The sequence below is a fragment of the Gorilla gorilla genome, chromosome 5, assembly GCF_029281585.2.
Source record: "Gorilla gorilla gorilla isolate KB3781 chromosome 5, NHGRI_mGorGor1-v2.1_pri, whole genome shotgun sequence".
Classification (NCBI taxonomy): domain Eukaryota; kingdom Metazoa; phylum Chordata; class Mammalia; order Primates; family Hominidae; genus Gorilla; species Gorilla gorilla.
The window spans coordinates 47,394,713-47,409,550 of record NC_073229.2 but is presented as its reverse complement, the minus strand read 5'-3'; the positions used below and the strand labels follow the sequence as shown (position 1 = coordinate 47,409,550).

Here is a 14,838-nt window from a genome sequence, read left to right as displayed (position 1 = left end):
CAGGAGAATCACTTGAAACCTGGAGGTGGAGGTTGCAGTGAGCCAAGATCGCACCACTGCACTCCAGCCTGGGCGACAAGAGCGAAACTCCGACTCAGAAAAAAAAAAAAAAAAAAAAAAAAAAAGGCCGGGCGCGGTGGCTCATGACTGTAATCCCAGCACTTTGGGAGGCCGAGGCGGGCAGATCACAAGGTCAGGAGATCGAGACTATCCTGGCCAACACGGTGAAACCCCGTCTCTACCAAAAAAAAAAAAAAATACAAAAAATTAGTGTGGTGGCGGGCGTCTGTAGTCCCAGCTACTCGGGAGGCTGAGGCAGAAGGATGGCGTGAACCCAGGAGAATGGCGTGAACCCAGGAGGCGGAGCTTGCAGTGAGCCGAGATCGCGCCACTGCACTCCAGCCTGGGCGACAGAGCTAGACTCTGTCTCAAAAAAAAAAAACAACTTTGGTGAGAAATCTTCCAGGTTTTTCCCTACTTGAAATATACATTATGGAAGTGGTATTACTGGCATTATAATTCAGTATATCCTTATCTTTTAAAAAATGGTTAAAAGTATGAGACGCACACATCTTCTCATAACAATACTTAAAACTGATCTTACCTCTTTTATTGACCCTATAAAATTGTATTGCATAGCAGTTCTTTGGAGGACGATGGAAATGTTCCACATCTTCATTGTGGTAGTGGAGATGTGGGTGTGTACAACAGCCAAAACACAACGAGCTATGCATTTCAGATAGATACATTTGATTGTATGCAAAGCAAGTCCCAATAAAATGGCTTTTAAAATATTATCTTCTTTGAGATTTGTACTTTGCTTATGTAAAACAAAACAAAACAAAAACCTTGTTCTTGTGCCCAAGAGACACACCCTGACACATCGGCAGGTAGAGGCTTACGTGTGTATATATATTACTGTATATTTACAGATTCAGAGAGAGAGACAGAGATAAAGCTATGTTAAGAATATTCATACATACCAAAACTAGATAAAAACCAAAAATAAAAGTTAGAAATAATAAAACTCTATATTTTAAATGTTATTCTCTTCTTCACCTTTTTTCTCCTCTTTCCTTCCTCTCTCTTCCCTTTTTTCTTCAACACGCTCCCCCCCCCACCCCCCCCGCCATCCTTCCCAACTTTCTCCATTCTCTGCACTTGATCCCCGGTGTATTCCCGCCTCGAGGCCAACACACGTCACCGCGTCCGCCTGGGGCAGGTCGGGGAAGGGACGCGACGCGGCGATGTCACCGCATTCTGAGGGCCGCAGCGCCCTGCGCCCCTGCTGATCTTGTATCATTTCAGTGAACGTCGCTCCAGTCTTTGATGGGGCCACACTTGGGATGTAAATTTAGGATCCTCACTGAAGGGGCGGGACCCTGAGAGGCTTTTTCCTGGCCCCTTAGTTGTGAGTTTTCCTGCAGGCGGCGGAGCCAGTTTCCGTCAGAACCGCCCAGAGGCAGGCGCTGCCTTCCTGGGGTGGCGGAGCAGCTGGTAGCGTTCTCGGATCCTGGAATCCGTGGGCGGCCCGTGGGAGGGGCTGAGGCGCATTTCCCTACTCACCCGGATCCGAATCCACCGCGGTGCTGTTTCAAGCGAGTCATATTCCACATCGCGCTCCAGCCCGGACTCGGAATTCCTGCCCCACAGGTCTGCATTTTCATAGCGGGCAGGTGTGAGTGCCCCGCGGCTGGAGACCAGAAGCCTGAAGGCAACTCCGTCCTCCCCAGCCCACAGCGCCGTTATTCCGTTTCTATATCAGCAAACACTTGTAGACCAGGGCGGGGTGACGGGTGATCTCAGTCCTCGCAGTGAACTCCGGGCCGCAGGCTTGAAAACGCGCGGGGGCGCCCAGCCCAACCCCGCCCTGGGTTCTGTAAGCGACCGCACTGGGTCCTTTCTCTTTCTTTTCCGGACCCAGCAGTGGTGCCTAAAGTCTGCGAGGAGGAAGTCGCCTCTGTGCCCCGGAGTTCAGAGGTCTAAGGCGAGTCCTGAGGAAGAACACGTAGTTGATGGGGCAGAGCAGAAGGGGCTGGAGGTGGGGTGGAGGGAGAGGGCATTGGACAGAAGGCCTGGGAGACTTGGTGGGGGACGGGCAGCCAGGCCTGGACCCTGGGGAGTGCCTCACGCCGAGCGGAAGACCATCTGGGCTTCCCCTAGCCCAGAAAGGGTGGATTGGCTTCACCTCTGCTGGCCATCACCTCTACATGCCTTGGAACTAACCTTGTATATTATTATTATTGTCGTTATTTAAGTATTAAAAGTATTTTTTGGGGTGAGCTGAATGAGACCCTTTGCTAGAGCTGGCACAGGGAGGAAGGTCGTCCTGGAGGGAGGGTAGACACTGTGGAGGGAAGGGAGACCTGTGTCAGGAGAGCTGAGACCACCTCTCTGCCCCTCACTACTCTTGTAATCTTTAGCAGTGTAAATAATCCCCCTAAGGTGGGGACAGGACCCCAGTCCCTGCTGTGCGCAATAGATTATGATGATCAAAATAAATAATCAGTGAATGTGGATGGGAAATCTAAGTAATTGTTAAAACCCTGTGATGCTTAAATTTTCACTCACAGAAATGTGTAGGCTAGGAGTTTTAAGAGGAATGGTTAGTAATTATAGGTATAGTTCAGTTTTATAAAATGTTTGTAAGAGTGACAAAGATAGAATGAACACAGTTCCAGATCATGGACTGTTCATCGTGTAGTGGGGGATGGTACAAGATGGTAGATGACAGCTGGGCATGGTGGCACTCACCTACGGTCCCAGGTACTCGGGAGGCTGAAGTGGCTGGATTGTTTGGGCCCAGGCATCTGAAGCTGCAGTGAGCTGTGATCACACTGATGCCCTCCAACTGGCGGCAGAGTGAGATCTCCCCATCTTAAAAATAAATAAATAAATAAATAAATAAATAAATAAATAAATAAATAAATAGTAGATGGAGTTCAAGAATGCAGGCAAAGTTGGTACCCATCAGGGAGGTTCAAACCATGGGCTAGAACAGTGGTTCTAAAACTTGCCTACACATTGGAACCACGTAGGGAGCTTTAAAAGATATTGAAGCTTAGGTCCAACCTAGCCTTACTGATTCAATTGGTTTTGACTGTGACCTGGGACCGTGGATATTAAAAACTCTCCAGGTGGTTCCGTGAAGTGGCTAGGTTTGAGGACCACTGGCTAGATGTTCCAAAGAGTAAGAGACGTGTGTGTTGGGGACGAGATGATTCTTTCAGTAGAAAGAGGCTTTTGCATGGTGTTTTATTATCGAGATATAATTTATGTGCCACGTAATTTACCATTTAAAAATGTACAGTCGAGGGCCCACTCAGAACCATCCCAGCAACCTGACCACAGCTGGTCTTTGCTGGACACCATGAACCACACTGCCCAAACCTTCTTCATTCCTGCCAACAGCGGCTGCCCTCCCCCACCCCCCAACCCCAGCTATGAGATGCTCAAGGAGGAGCATGAGGTGGCTGTGCTGGGGGCGACCCACAACCCTGCTCCCCCGATGTCCACCATGATCCATATCTGCAGCAAGACCTCCGTGTCTGACTATGTTGTCTGGTCCCTGTCCCCCACTGCCTGGGATTCATAGCATTCACCTACTCCCTGAAGTCTAGGGGCAGAAAGATGGTTGGAGACCTGACTGGGGCCCAGGCCTATGCCTCCACTGCCAAGTACCTGAACATCTGAGCCCTGATTGTGTGCATCATCATGACCATTCTGCTCACCATCATCATCCTAGTGTTGATCTTCCAAGTCTGTCGATAGATCAGGAGGCATCATCCAGGCCAGGAGCTCTGCCCATGACCTGTATTCCACATACTTCAACTTCCATTCCTCGTCCTGGCCCCAGAGCTGAGTTCTGTATCAGCCCTTTATCCTCACATACTTTTCTACAATGGCATTCAATAAAGTGCATGTGTTCCTGGTTAAAAAAAAAATGTATTGGTCAGTGGCTTTTAGCATAATCACAACATCGTGCCACAGTCGCTATTATCTAATTGGGAAGATTTTCTTTTTTTAAAGGCTAGTCAAGCGAAGCAGTGGGAGTGGAGAAGGAAAAAAGAAATCTGTAATTGGTTGTGATCAATTAGTTGTAAACACCACTACACTCTGACCAGCCTAATTGGGAAGATTTAAGGATGTGACACGGTCTAATGGGCTCAGAGGCAGAGGCGACAGTAATCTGGAAGCAGGAGACTGCTTAGGCAGTGGCATCCCGGTGGGACAGGGCAAGGAGATTGGGGAGCCCACTTTTACTGCAACACTGGAAAGAGGGATGCCACCAGAGAAATGGGGGTGGTGACAGACAGGAGGTTGTGGCAGCTGTGGCTTCCATGGTAGAGACCTCACGTGTGACATTCAGCAGATGGGGTGCTGTGGGGGTCTTAGGGCACTCTGACTATAGCTGGGACAGTCACAGTGTTTAGGAAGCCTGTACAGTAATCTAGGCTGAATCCTGTGCAGTGATCTAGGCTGAAAGCCGAGACTAAAGTAGTGGCTGTGGGATCAAAATAGGGTTGGAGGAGCTTTGAGTACTTGAGAAGGAAAAGGGGGAAATCAGAAGGCACCACGGAAAGAGAAACAGGGGAGGAAGAGAGGATGATGTCGTGCGAGACGTGTAGAGTGTCCTTGTAGACCTGTCACATTGGAAGGTACTATGGTCTCAGAGGTACAGATGTCCTAAGGCAGGCTGGAAAAGGGAGTCTGGGGAGAGCTTGGTGTTGGAGTGGACACAGGCAAGCTGCCTCCTTGGCCTTTTGATCACCCAGGGACTGCATAGAGAGGCAGCCCCGGGAGACCTCACACACTTACAGGAAGTTACCATAAGAAAGGGGACCTAGCTTTGAGTAAAAGGGAGGAGAAGGAGATTGTAAAGCTGAAACGTCTAAGAGATTTGTCGTCTGAGCGGATCAACTGGGGCAGGTGCTTCAGAAACAGAGGTAGCTGAGGTCTGGAAACAGGTCTGCAAATCTGGTCACTGGCCACATAGCCAGTAACGCTGTGCGCGGCTGAGGGGAGTGTGTTGGGAGAATAACCAGGCTTCGTCTCTTCTGTAAGTGTGTCCTGGAAAGAACAAGCGAATGACAGTCAGCTTGATGGGGTGGCTGGCGAAACCGTCTTGGTGAGGCACGCTATCCTAGGGGTGGGGGTGCGGGGATGGGGTGGTCGCAATACAGGGAGGGCGGCAGGGCCCTGGTCGTGCTCATGCGGTTGGGGCTGTACTCTCAGCTGCTCGGAGCCAGTCCCCGCATTTGGCGGCGCTTCCGCGCGCTCCCCCGTTTCTGGGCTCCAGGTCCCGCCAGCCAAAGTTCTCCAGGTCTCCTGACCACTGGTACGTTCCCTTCTGAGTGTGGCCCCGCCCTCCCAGCTCGTGATTGGCCCTAAGCTGCGGGCGCCAGTTTTCATTGGGTGAGCGGTCGCTGGGGTGGGGCCAGGTGACAGGAAATTTCTGGTGGCCCTTCGCGGCTCCGCTGGGTTGGCAGCCTCTTGAGCCACTGCAAGGAAAGCAAAGTCTGGGCCATGGAGATGAGCCTAGTCCTACTGTTCCTGACCCGCACTGCCCTTTTTGCACCCCAGGGAGCTGCTGCTGGTGAGTGGGGTTCCTGGCGGTCCTCGGCGGAGCGGCAGCGGCGGGGCGTTTCTGGGGGTCCGGGTGGGTAGCGGCGAGCGCTGTGCGGCCGAGGCGGGGCTCAGGTGCACTGTCGAGGGTGCGGGGAGTGGACGTGGCCCGTTCCCGCCACACCTCAACCCTGCTTCCACGTCTCTTTTCAGTCCTCCTCGGGATCGCTCATCACCCGCCCCCTGCATTTTCTGGTCTTGTCCTGCACTTTTTCTCCTCGCCTCTCCGTCTCCTCTCACTTTTCGGACAGACCTGTCTTTCTGAGGCCCCTGGGTTCCCAGGCTGCTCCTGTGAATGGCATTCGAGGGCCCTTCCAGCGCGGCCGCTGAGGCAGTCACCTCCCCCGGTGCTGGGGGCGGCCCTAAGGTCCCTGAAGCCCTGTCCTCTCCCGGAGCCGACGTGTTCTCAGCTCCTGGGCCGCATCTCCTGGAGTTGAGGCCCTCCTTTCTCGGGACCCGGAGCTGGTGCTTCCTGCTGCTGTGGGGACTGTGGGGCTCCTGACCCTCACGCTGAGGGGTTGGAGTCTGCAGGCTCCAGGCAAAGGATTCTTCCTGCGACTTCTCTCATCCCCAGCTCATTCTCCCCTGGCCTCCTGCTCCCGGGGATCCTCTCTTGTCTTGCATCCTTCCCTGCTACTATTAACTCCAGTGATGTAAGGACACCAGATTCCCTCCCACCTCCTCCCCTGCCCTCAGGGCACCTAGGGTCCTGTTGCCCTCCCAGCTCCCTGTTACCCCTTCCTATCTGCAGTTCTCTGATACATTTCTAGGATGTCTTCTGCCCTCATCCCCTGCCCCCGCCACCGCAGGTCCCTCCTGCCTCCCTTATGGGCCTTTCCTACAAGCAGCCTTAACCCAGGGCTGGCCCTATGCCACCCACTCCCAACTCTCCCTGACCCTAACTCTCTGGTGCCGCCTTTTGTCCCAGGGTCTTCCCTCCATCCCACTCCCCTCTAGACCACCCAAGGGGAGCCCTAGTGCTAATGTTAGTTGGGCCTTAGGCAGGGCACAGGGCAGGGCAGATGCCCCCTCCCCTCTAGTGCAGGTGCCTGCTCTGGGCCCTGCCTCACGGTGGCCCCTTTCCCACTCCTTCATCCTCAGCCCCACCCTCTTGAGGACCCCCCACTCCAGCCCACGGGTGCTGGACCATCCCTCCCTGGTCCCTCCGCCCCTCTCCGCCTTGGGACCTTGTGCTGCTCCTACCCCTTGCCCAGCTGCCTTGGACCCTCAGCAAGTTCTCATCTTTCCCAAGCCCCACCCTCACTCAGAGCACCCTCCCCTCCTGTCCTCACCCTAACCAAAGTTCCCCCAGGGTCACCCCCACACCATGCTCACCCCATCCTCCAGTCCTTGCCCTGCACATCTCTCCTCCTCTACCCAGACCCAACACAGGCCGTGTGTCCAACTGCTTCTTCTTCTTTTTTTTTTTTTTTGAGACGGCGTCTCCCTCTGTCACCAAAGTTGGAGCGCAGTGGCGCCGTCTCGGCTCACTGCAAGCTCCGCCTCCCGGGTTCAAGTGATTCCCCTGCCTTAGCCTCCTAAGTAGCTGGGATTACAAGTGCCCACCACCACACCCGGCTAATTTTTTGTATTTTAATAGAGACTGAGTTTCACCATGTTGACCGGGATGGTCTCGATCTCCTGACCTCGTGATCTGCCTGCCTAAGCCTCCCAAAGTGCTGGGATTACAGGCGTGAGCCACCACACCTAGCTGGTAATTCATTTTTTAATTTTTGGAGGAATCAACACACTGTTTTCCATAGCAGGTGCCCTATTTTGTATTTCCAAATGCATTACACAAAGGTTCCAGTTTCGCAACCTCTTTGCCAAACTTGATATTTCTGTGTGTGTGCGTGTGTGTGGGTTTGATAATAGCCAAACTAATTGGTGTAAAGTAATAGTTCATTGTGGTTTTGATTTGCATTTCCCTAATGACTGCTGATGCTGAGCATCTTTTCATGTGTCTGTTGGCCATTTGTACATCTTGTTTGGGGAATTGGCTATGCAAGTCCTTTGCCTACTTTTGTATTAGTTGAATGTCTCCTGTTTGAGTTGTAGGAGTTCTTTATGTATTCTGGATATTAATCTCTTATCAGATATATATGATTTGCAAATATTTTCTTTCATTCTGGGGGTTGCTTTTTCACTGTGTTTATTGTGTTTTTAATGAACTTTTTTTATTTTGATGAGTCCAATTTATCAATTTTTTCTTTGTTGTTGTATCTTTGGTGTTATATCCAAGAAAGTGCTATCAAATTCTATGGCATGAAGATTATTCCCTATGTTTTATTGTAAGAGTTTTTCAGTTTTAGTTCTTGAGTTTAGGTCTTTGATGTTTTTCTTAGTTAATTTTCATATGTGGTGTAAGTTAGGGATCCAACTTCATTTTTTTTTTTTTTTTTTTTTTTTTTTTGCATGTGAACATCTAGTTTTCCTAGCACCATGTGTTGAAAAGATGCACTGACTCTTTAAGACCCTTGCCACCAGCCCACCCCAGGGGACACCAACTGGTCCATCCACCTCCCTACCTGGGGCATTGCCATGATACTCTGAAGCCCACACCATTGCTTCTCCCTGGAATACGGACCTCGTAGAAAACGTCTCTGGCACCACAGCCTACCTGCCCCTCCTGCCTCACAGCCAAGTCTCCCTTGCCCCCACCTTGTCCATGTTGAGCCTTCCTCAAAGGCAGTGGCCCTTGCCTCCATCTCACCCTCACCTGTGCACCACAGCCACGGTGGTCATGGGTCCCTCTGAGCCTGGGTCCCTTACAGTTTCTGCTCTCCCCTCTGGCAAGACCTTCCTTCCACCACTGCCTTCATGCTCCTCCCTTGAACCTGCAGGGCAGCCCCTTCCATTGGCCTCCTCCCTATACCCTGAGGGGGCCTGTGGCTGCCCTGCCCTGGCACCTGGCCTACAAGTTTGCCATCCCCATTCCCCCTTCTTCTGTTCCTCAGTCCCCTCCTCTATCCTCCTACCTTCCCAGTTTTCCTTGCGTCTGAAATCCTCATTCTTGTCGCTTTGCCCGTGTGCATTTCCTGCCTCCTCAGGAAGGTCGGGACAGCAGACCTGTGTGTTAAACATTGATGTGAAGTTACTTCCAGGAAGAAGTTTCATCTGTGATTTCCTCTTCCCCAGAGCCCCACAGTCTTTGTTACAACCTCACGGTGCTATCCCGGGATGGATCTGTGCAGTCAGGGTTTCTCGCTGAGGGACATCTAGATGGTCAGCTCTTCCTACTCTGTGACAGGCAGAAAGGCAGGGCAGGGCCCTGGGGACAGTGGGCAGAAGCAGTCCTGGGAGCTGAGACCTGGGACACAGAGACTGAAGACTTGACAGAGAATGGGCAGGAGCTCAGGAGGACCCTGGCTCATATCAAGGGCCAGAAAGGAGGTGAGAGTGGGCAGTGGGCAAGAATAATGGGAGAGGCCTTTTCCAGGAGAGTTGGGGCAGAGAGCAGGACCTGTCTCTTCCCACTGGATTTGGCTGTGAGTAGGGGTGAGGAATGGTGCTCAGCGGGGCTCAGCCCACACAGGGAGGGATGGAGGAGGGCCAGGGAGGGGTCCTTCCTGGTCTGAGTTCCTCACTTGGACTGGAAAGGAGAAGTCACTGCTGGGTAGGGGCAGGCAGCCTTGCATTCCCTCCAGGAGATTAGGGTTTGTGAGATCAGGAAGCCAGCAGCACCAGGGGCTTTAGGCATTTCTACACATATGGGAAGCTCTTCCTCTCTCCCAACCTGGAGACTCAGTAATGGACAGTGCCCTGGTCCTCCAGAGCTCAGACCTTGGCTATGAACGTCACAAATTTCTGGGAGGAAGATGCCATGCAGACCAAGACACACTATTGCCCTGTGCAGGCAGACTACATGCAAAAGCTATGGTGATATCTGAAATCCTGGGGGGTATCAGAAAAACAGGTATTGTGAAAGTAGTGGGTCCTCCGATAGAAGCCTGAACCCAGGGTGGGTATTAGGCAGGAAAGGAAGCCCTCAAGGCCAGGGCTGCCTCATCTGCCTCCCAGCCTGCCTATCCTGGAGAGCTGCCTCCTAGCCCCACAACACAGGAGCCCACCCCTGACAACCCTCTCCTCAGCATCAAAGCAGGGGTCCCAGAGTGTGAGTCCACAGTCCCGAGGCCCATCTTCCTGCAAGCCTAGGGGAATTGGACCCCAGGTGAGGACAGATTTGCAGAAGGTCTGGGGTCAGTGAGGGTTTCAGCCAGAGTCAGAACAATAGAGAGGACCAGTCCTGTTCCCTGCATCTCCTTTAGAGGGGAGCAAGGCTTGGCCACATGCCTCACTGGCTCTGCCCTTTTGTCTCCAATGACTCCCTCAGTGAATGAGATGCACAGTGGGGCCTTAGAAGGCAATGTCACCATGATGTGCTGGGCTCCAGCTTCTATCCCCGGAATATCTCTCTGACCTGGCATCAGGATGAGGCATCTTTGAGCCAGGATGCCCAGCAGTCTAGGGGTGTCCTGCCCAATGGGAATGGGACCTACCAGACCTGCGTGGCCACCAGGATTCCCTGAGGAGAGGAGCAGAGGTTCACCTGCTACATGGGACACAGAGGGAATCACAGCACTCACCCTGTGCCCTCTGGTGAGCGTGGGGCAACTCTCGATGGTTTCGACCCAGGGAGGTCAGGCCAGGGTGGGGATAGCAGGGATGGCTGTGGCTCTGCGTGCTCAGTGTGTCACGAGGCCCTTTTTTTAGAGAAGGCCCTGGTGCTTCAGAGTCAATGGCAGCCATTCTGTATGCTGCTGTTGCTGCTGTCATTATTATTAGTATTATTATTAGTAGTAGTATTCTCTGTGTCCTTTGGTGCAAGAAGAAGACAACATCAGCTGCAGAGAGTCCAGGTGAGCAAAGGAAGCAGTGGCTGGAGATGGAAGGACTCCTCTCTGGGCAGCAGGGTCCCCTCATAGCTCCTGCACAGATAGACATGTAGGTGACAAGGTCCTGGAACAGGGGATGGAAGTTGGGGTATTTGAACGGGGAACGGGAGCCACATCTCCATCTATACCCCTAAGTCCTGGCCAAGCCAGGGCTGGGTCACGGCCCTCAAATGCCCAGCTGTGGCCTCCTCCTGCTGCAGGTGAGGAGTGGACAGCAGGGAGGGCCGTGGCACCTGCTCTGTCCCCATCCTGGTCTCTCTGTTTCTTGGGCTCACCACGGTGCATCCAAGTGGGGTGAGTTGAGAATCGCGTGCTGATTGCTGAGGGCCTGGATGATCATGGCCTCAGAGGGAGTAAATAGTAAAGGCAGCTGTGATCTGGGGAGGGGCTAGAAACTGGAGAGGAATCCGAGGAGAGGTGGGGCCCCTAGTCTCTTCCTCTCTGCCTCCCTCTCCCCTGTTTCTCCAGTCATCATGAGGACACCAAGAAAAAGACCCACGAAGCCCAGACTGAGAGGCCTGCCTCTGCAGCCCCTTTGAGGTCCCGTTGTAACAGGGAGGGTCCTGAGTGCACACGGCCATTTCTGTCCACTTTGCAGCTCCCGTGTGCCTCCTCCAGGAGCTGCCTCGGGGGTGTCATGTCCTCTGGGTCACTCGAGGTTCCCACCACATGGCCCTCCCTCCCTGAGTTTCTGTGCAGATGTTATGGATGAGTAAATAAGCAGACGTCCCTGGGCCATTTGGGAAGCAGGAGCCAGCTCCTTGTCAGGGCAGCTGTGGTCCCTGTTTTCATCATATGTCCAAGTGTTACCTTGTCTAGCCCCCAGGAACACAGTCCCCAGGGACCAAGTTTTCTGGGCTTTGGTCTGTGCTCTGTGGCCTCACCTTACCCTCCCTGAGCCAATTCCCCTTTCTCAAGGTAGTCTGATTAGTTTAAAATAAGAGGTGGTCAGTCTGAATCATTTCCCCACAGTCAGGTTGTTTCAGGGGAGAGGAAAAGAGACAGCAGGAAGTTTTGTGTTTCTGCAAAGACAAAGGAAGTGCAGGGGACAGTGAGAGGCTGAGGTGTCCCGGAGATCTGGGTCTTTTTGCCATTTCCCTACTTCTGTGTGTCTGGTGGGGGTAGTGGTGATTTCTCATCCTTGAGCCTAATTGCACTGTCAGTCGGCCCCTCAGGCCTGGGCAGATGAGAAGGTTCATCCCCTGCCCTGCACCAAGAATGTCCCATACAGGAGGCACCCACAGCAGGGGCAGTGCAGGTCTGTGGTTGCTCCTGCTCTCACCTGTGGTGTCTTCTGTAGAGGAATTCTCAGTTCTGGTTCCCTGTGGGCAGTAATGGTTTCCTTGTAGGTCACTGGGGCATTGGCCAGAAAAAGGTTGTGAAAATCACATGCTAATTTCTCAAAATTCCTGCTTTCAATGTTGATGTCCAATAAAGATGTTCGTAATTTCAGCTGGATATTCTTAATAGGATTTCCTCCAATACCGATGCTGTAAGGCATATTGAATGGAACAGGAATTCAAATTTGAAACTCTCTCTCTAGAAGGGTCCATGTGGGAGATGGTGGCTGTGGCTGTGGCAATCCCCAGGTGCAGAGTGGGCAGAGGCAGCCTCAGGCTGAGGGGTCTCAAGAAATCCCTTATTCCATAGGGAGAAGAAGAAGATCCCCTGTGGGTGTGAGGGCAGCGGCCTGGGTGGAATCCCTGCTAGGAACGAGACAGGAAGGCCTTGCAGCCTCACCAAGCAGCAGCCCTGGGGTGGAGCTGGATTTCCAGGGATGAGTGGACCAGGCAGGAGCAGGGCGTCCCAAGTGCAGGTCATGGACCTGAGCGTCAAGGGAGGTAGAGCCTTCTTGAGCAAGGGGGTCTCCAGGGTCAGGTCAGGTGCAGACCCCGTGGCAGCCACATGTTACCATACTGGGCCTGACAGGCCTGCTGGGCTTCCTGGTGGGCTCTCCAGGTAGGAGCTGCCTGCTCAGGACTGGAAGGGGAGGAACATTGAGCTGTAGGTGGAGGGCGGAACCCACAGTGGGCAGGGCCTGCCCTGGTGTGCAGGTGCTTCTGCAGGAAAGGAGGGCCTGGGAAAAGAGAGAAAGAAAGGCCTTGTGTGTGACCCAGCCCAGGCCTGGAAGTACATGGAGCCAGGGCCTCTCTCTGGGGAGGCCTCCCACTGTGTCAGAGCTGGCCAGGCTTGAGAGGAGGGGAGGGCACTGAGTTTCCTCTGGAGTCTTGTCATTTAGTCCTGGGGCCCTTTCACTCCCCACAGAGTGCATAGTGGGCACAGGGCAAGTGCTGATGTTGATGAAGTCACGGGAGGGGACTGGCAGGGGCTGGGAAAAGTGCCATAGGAGGGAGAAAAATGTGGGAGCATCACCTTCCCTCAGAGAAAGGGTGAATCTGATTTGGGAGTGACTGAGGAGGGAGAAGTCCTCAGGGAGTAAAAAGCAGCACTCTGCACCCAGGGGAGCATTTATTGGTTTCTCCCTTTTCTCCAGAGCACGTGAGCCTGCAAGGCCTGGATCAACACCTGGTTGGGACAGGAGACCACCAGGGCAGTGCACAGCTGGGATTTCAGCCTCTGGTGTCAACTCCTGGGTCTACTGGCTCCACTGAGGGCAGCTACACTCTGCAGCCAGATGGCCAGAATTCAACTCCCTGCCCAGGTCTCACCAGCACTTTCCCACTTGGTGCCTCAGGTTCCTCATCTATGAAATGTGGAAACTAACAGCATTTATTTCTTGTGGTTGGGTGGATGGAAAGTGTTAGTATATATGAGGTGTTTGCAGCTGTGCCACATTATTTTTGTTATTTTGTTATCATTTTATTATATTTTAATATATTACATGTGCAGTAATTGTATTATTATTATAAATGAGCTTTATGAGTGAGTGTCCTGGTTACGGCTCTTTCTGAGGAGACTGGGACCAGCTTTCCCCTCACCCTGTCACACTGTCATGCATTACCCCATATCTACTCTGTCTTCATAATTTTATACTATAGAAATTTGCCCTTTAAGTAGACATTTCTGGTCTGTGTTTTATTTCAAGTGTCTGGGAAGGGATAGAGTGTGAGGTTCAAGAGAGAAGGAGAGGTCTGTCTTGATGCCTTGACACAGCACAAAGAAATCTCCCCACCTCCCCCACATCTCCCCACCAGTTCTCGGTGATGGATAGATTCACAGCAACACCGAAAGGGCTGGGAAGGGATGGAGGGGGACATCTGCAGCCAGTGTTTAGGGGCTGACCCTGTGGGAGGACACTTGCCTTGCAGAGGGCCTCTGCATCTTGCAGATGCAGAGCTGAAGTCTGATATGAGGGAGAGGACAGAGAGTGCTTTGAACTTTCCTGATTAAGAAGAATAGAGATCAGTCTGCTTCTGGGGTTAAGTGACCACTGGGGAGATTGGACTGAATTAATGAAGAATAAATGAACTGGGAATGAGGATGAGTAAAGAAAGCATCAGCATCTCCCACTATCAGTTCAGACTGCTTGGGAGGTGGGGAGGTGGGATAGTTCCTGACCCTGTTGTGAGGTTCCTTTTAACTTTCTGGCCTTGGGGCACAGATGGGTGGTCCTCTTCTTGGTCAGGGCAGCCTCAGCTCCACTCAGGTAAGGCAGTGGTGGCAGGGAGAGTTAGGGGAGCACCTGTGAAATGGACCAAGGCAGGGATGGGAGCCCTCTGTGCAGCAAGAGTAGATGCAAGGCCTGCCTGGAAGCAAGAGGATGAAGGAACCTGGTTGGGTCCTGGTCCGTTGCCTGCCTGTGTTCACAGGTCAACCAGTAAAGGAGCTAGGGTAGAGAATTCAATCGTGGGCTATCTATCCAGAGATGTGTTTACAGGTGTATTCTTTCACATTTGTATTCAGGTTTGGTGTCAACAACACATTTATACATGCCTGTTTGATGTTTAAGTATTTTCACATTTTAGTTAACCCTTAAATATCGTTGTTGACTGCAGTTGTCATTAGACATAAACTTGCATATTCATTGAAGCTTTTGTTTTTATTTTAATCAAATTTATAATTGTGCACAATTGAAAGTCAAATATTTGTGCAGAATCTCTTGAGAAAAATGAGAGTCCTCTCTGCCTCTTCTCAATTTCTGCCTTTCTAGGGGCCAACCACTTTCAAGTTTTTTAGCTGATTCTTTTGACTTTACTTCTGTATCTCTAACTACTGTGTCTTTATTATTATTGCTTGATTTTTTTCAGATGCACCCATCGTTGCACAGCGCAATGGTGGATGCAACAGTTAAGAGTACTTGTTCTCTTTCACTCTTCCCAGTATATTTATATAGTGATTATGTTTAGTTCAGCCATCT

The 14,838-nt window shown here is 52.0% G+C and overlaps 2 pseudogenes across 1 annotated transcript; both read left to right on the top strand.

Moving 5' to 3' along the window:
* The first annotated feature begins 3,370 nt into the window (after window positions 1-3,370).
* LOC109024896 (interferon-induced transmembrane protein 3-like) lies at window positions 3,371-3,771 on the top strand (annotated as a pseudogene).
* Window positions 3,772-5,446: 1,675 nt separating this feature from the next.
* On the top strand, window positions 5,447-14,528 carry LOC109025373 (MHC class I polypeptide-related sequence B-like; annotated as a pseudogene). The gene is made up of 6 exons (XR_008680546.2): window positions 5,447-5,596; window positions 8,764-9,018; window positions 9,256-9,518; window positions 9,923-10,224; window positions 10,339-10,484; window positions 13,015-14,528. The product of XR_008680546.2 is annotated as an MHC class I polypeptide-related sequence B-like (transcript).
* Window positions 14,529-14,838: the final 310 nt, after the last annotated feature.